The sequence below is a fragment of the Oncorhynchus kisutch genome, linkage group LG16, assembly GCF_002021735.2.
Source record: "Oncorhynchus kisutch isolate 150728-3 linkage group LG16, Okis_V2, whole genome shotgun sequence".
NCBI lineage: Eukaryota > Metazoa > Chordata > Actinopteri > Salmoniformes > Salmonidae > Oncorhynchus > Oncorhynchus kisutch.
Window position 1 is genome coordinate 2,409,632 of NC_034189.2, and position 4,693 is coordinate 2,414,324.

Sequence of the window (4,693 nt, forward strand, 5' to 3'; positions counted from 1 at the left end):
TTCTGTCTACTATTATTCTGACATTTCACATTCACAGACTGACCTAAGACAGGGAATGTTTACTAGGATTAAATATCAGGAATTGAGAAAAACTGAGTTTAAATGTATTTGGCTAAGGTGTCTTTCGACTTCAACTGTATATTATGAATGATGTAGCACGTAGTGTTTATGAATTATGTAGCATGTTGTGTTTGTTATGAATGATGTAGCATGTTGTGTTTGTTATGAATGATGTAGCATGTTGTGTTTGTTATGAATTATGTAGCATGTTGTGTTTGTTATGAATGATGTAGCATGTTGTGTTTGTTATGAATTATGTAGCATGTTGTGTTTGTTATGAATGATGTAGCATGTTGTGTTTGTTATGAATGATGTAGCATGTTGTGTTTGTTATGAATGATGGAGCATGTTGTGCTTGTTATGAATGATGGAGCATGTTGTGCTTGTTATGAATGATCCATTGTGATATGTTTGTTATGAATTGTTAGGAATCCCTTTTGGCCCGACAGTCTAGGGGGGATGGTAATGAGACCCGTAACATAACTCATGCAAATTATAATTTTGACAAAGTAAAAGTGTGAACGAAATAACCAGGACAACTGAAATCTACCGTCAAACTCGACGTTTATTTGTAAACACACGGTAATGGGGGGAGCAGGAAAAGGGGCTGAGCTGGACCCAAGGAAAGAAACAATAAGTATTCAAAAAAAAACTAAGCTAGACTAGCCTACTTTAACAACAGCTAACTAACTAACCAAAAATACAGTGGGTGGTCCGCCCAGTTCTAACTAGTGTATTTAACTAAGTCTACCTACGGGTAGTGTATGCCCATGGGCGACTTGTCTTGGTTTCCCCTTTTCCCACCAGCAATCAAACACAAACACCATAACCAAAAACAATACTCACAGGTGATGACAAAGTGCTATGGAGGTGCTCAAACAAAAGAGAGGTTAATACACAACGAGAGAGTGAAACACAGAGACCTACAGACAAGGCATTTACAGAGAGATTGAGCTCTAGAGCAAACTACTGATGGGGTTTTTAAACCATGGGGAAGGAACTGTGATAGGGTAGGAAACAGGAGGAGGTGTGTATTCTGATTGATGATTGGATTGTTGACTGATTGGGGAGTGATGCTTTTCACCTGTGAGGGGAGAAGGAGAGAAAAGAACACAGGATACACACACACAGGATACTGGTATCCGTAACATCTTACTCTCTAGCCCCTATTCTCTACTCTCTAGCCCCTATTCTCTAGCCCCTTTTCTCTACCACCTACTCTCTATCCCCTACTCTCGACTCTCTAGCCCCTATTCTCTAGACCCTACTCTCTAGCTCCTACTCTCTAGCCCCTACTCCCTAATCTCTAGCCCCTACTCTTTAGCCCCTACTCTCTAGCACCTACTCTCTATCCCCTACTCCCTACTCTCTAGCCCCTACTCTCTAGCCCCTAATCTCTAGCCAAGACTCTCTACTCTCTAGCCACAACTCTCTAGCCCCTACTCTCTACTCTCTACTCTCTAGCCCCTACTCTCTAGCCCATATTCTCTACTCTCTAGCCACTACTCCCTACTTTCTAGCCCCTGCTCTCTAGCCCCTACTCCCTACTCTCTAGCCCCTACTCTCTAGCCCCTAGTCTCTACTCTCTAGCCCCTACTCTCTAGCCCCTACTCTCTAGCCCCTACTCTCTACTCTCTAGCCCCTACTCTCTAGCCCCTACTCTCTAGCCCCTATTCTCTACTCTATAGCCCCTACTCTCTACTCTCTAGCCCCTATTCTATAGCTCCTACTCTCTAGCCCCTATTCTCTACTCTCTAGCCACTACTCTCTACTCTCTAGCCCCTACTCTCTAGCCTCTACTCTCTAGCCCCTACTATTTAGCCCCTACTCTCTAGCCCCTACTCTCTACTCTCTAGCCCCTACTCTCTAGCCCCTACTCTCTAGCCCCTATTCTCTACTCTCTAGCCACTACTCTCTACTCTCTAGCCCCTACTCTCTAGCCTCTACTCTCTAGCCCCTACTATTTAGCCCCTACTCTCTAGCCCCTACTCTCTACTCTCTAGCCCCTACTCTCTAGCCCCTACTCTCTAGCCCCTACTCTACTCTCTACTCTCTAGCCCCTATTCTATAGCCCCTACTCTCTAGCCCCTACTCTTTAGCCCCTACTCCCTACTCTCTAGCCCCTACTCTCTACTCTCTAGCCCTTACTCTCTAGCCATCAACTCTCTACTCTCTAGCCCCTACTCTCTAGCCCCCACTCTCTACTCTCTAGCCCCTACTCTCTAGCCCATACTCTCTACTCTCTAGCCCATACTCTCTACTCTCTAGCCCTTACTCTCTAGCCATCAACTCTCTACTCTCTAGCCCCTACTCTCTAGCCCCTTCTCTCTACTTTCTAGCCCCTGCTCTCTAGCCCCTACTCTCTACTCTCTAGCCCTTACTCTCTAGCCATCAACTCTCTACTCTCTAGCCCCTACTCTCTATCCCCTACTCTCTACTCTCTAGCCCCTAATCTCTAGCCCATACTCTCTACTCTCAACTCTTTATTCCCTACTCTCTACTCTCTAGCGCCTTCTCTCTTGCCCCTGCTCTCTAGCCACTATTCTCCACTCTCTAGCCCCTACTCTCTAGCCCCTAATCTCTAGCCCCTACTCTCTATCCCCTACTCTCTACTCTCTAGCCCCTAATCTCTAGCCCATACTCTCTACTCTCAACTCTTTATTCCCTACTCTCTACTCTCTAGCGCCTTCTCTCTTGCCCCTACTCTCTAGTCCCCATTCTGTACTCTCTAGCCCCTATTCTCTACTCTCTAGCCCCTATTCTCTCGCCCGTTTTCTCTACCACCTACTCTCTATCCCCTACTCTCGACTCTCTAGCCCCTATTCTCTAGACCCTACTCTCTAGCTCCTACTCTCTAGCCCCTACTCCCCATTATCTAGCCCCTACTCTTTAGCCCCTACTCTCTACTTTCTAGCCCCTGCTCTCTAGCCCCTACTCCCTACTCTCTAGCCCCTACTCTCTAGCCCCTAGTCTCTACTCTCTAGCCCCTACTCTCTAGCCCCTACTCTCTACTCTCTAGCCCCTACTCTCTAGCCCATACTCTCTACTCTATTGCCCCTACTCTCTCGCCCCTACTCTCTAGCCCCTACTCTACTCCCTAGCCCCTACTGTACTCTCTAGCCCCTAGTCTCTAGCCCCTAGTCTCTAGCCCCTAGTCTCTAGCCCCTACTCTCTAGCCCCTACTCTCTAGCCCCTATTCTCTACTCTCTAGCCAATACTCTCTACTCTCTAGCCCCTACTCTCTAGCCCCTATTCTCTACTCTCTAGCCAATACTCTCTACTCTCTAGCCCCTACTCTTTAGCCCCTACTCCCTACTCTCTAGCCCCTACTCTCTAGCCCCTATTCTCTACTCTCTAGCCAATACTCTCTACTCTCTAGCCCCTACTCTTTAGCCCCTACTCCCTACTCTCTAGCCCCTACTCTCTACTCTCTAGCCCTTTGTTACGAATCCCTTTTGGCCCGACAGTCTAGGGGGGATGGTAATGAGACCCGTAACATAACTCATGCAAATTATAATTGTGACAAAGTAAAAGTGAGAACGAAATAACCACGACAACTGAAATCTACCGTCAAACTCGACGTTTATTTGTAAACACACGGTAATGGGGGGAGCAGGAAAAGGGGCTGAGCTGGACCCAAGGAAAGAAACAATAAGTATTCAAAAAAAAACTAAGCTAGACTAGCCTACTTTAACAACAGCTAACTAACTAACCAAAAATACAGTGGGTGGTCCGCCCAGTTCTAACTAGTGTATTTAACTAAGTCTACCTACGGGTAGTGTATGCCCATGGGCGACTTGTCTTGGTTTCCCCTTTTCCCACCAGCAATCAAACACAAACACCATAACCAAAAACAATACTCACAGGTGATGACAAAGTGCTATGGAGGTGCTCAAACAAAAGAGAGGTTAATACACAACGAGAGAGTGAAACACAGAGACCTACAGACAAGGCATTTACAGAGAGATTGAGCTCTAGAGCAAACTACTGATGGGGTTTTTAAACCATGGGGAAGGAACTGTGATAGGGTAGGAAACAGGAGGAGGTGTGTATTCTGATTGATGATTGGATTGTTGACTGATTTGGGAGTGATGCTTTTCACCTGTGAGGGGAGAAGGAGAGAAAAGAACACAGGATACACACACACAGGATACTGGTATCCGTAACACCTTACTCTCTAGCCCCTATTCTCTACTCTCTAGCCCCTATTCTCTAGCCCCTTTTCTCTACCACCTACTCTCTATCCCCTACTCTCGACTCTCTAGCCCCTATTCTCTAGCCCCTACTCTCTAGCTCCTACTCTCTAGCCCCTACTCCCTAATCTCTAGCCCCTACTCTTTAGCCACTACTCTCTAGCACCTACTCTCTATCCCCTACTCCCTACTCTCTAGCCCCTACTCTCTAGCCCCTAATCTCTAGCCAAGACTCTCTACTCTCTAGCCACAACTCTCTAGCCCCTACTCTCTAGCCTCTACTCTCTATGCCATACTCTCTACTCTCTAGCCCCTACTCTCTAGCCCCTACTCCCTACTCTCTAGCCCCTACTCTCTAGCCCCTAGTCTCTACTCTCTAGCCCCTACTCTCTACTCTCTAGCCCCTATTCTATAGCCCCTACTCTCTAGCCCCTACTCTC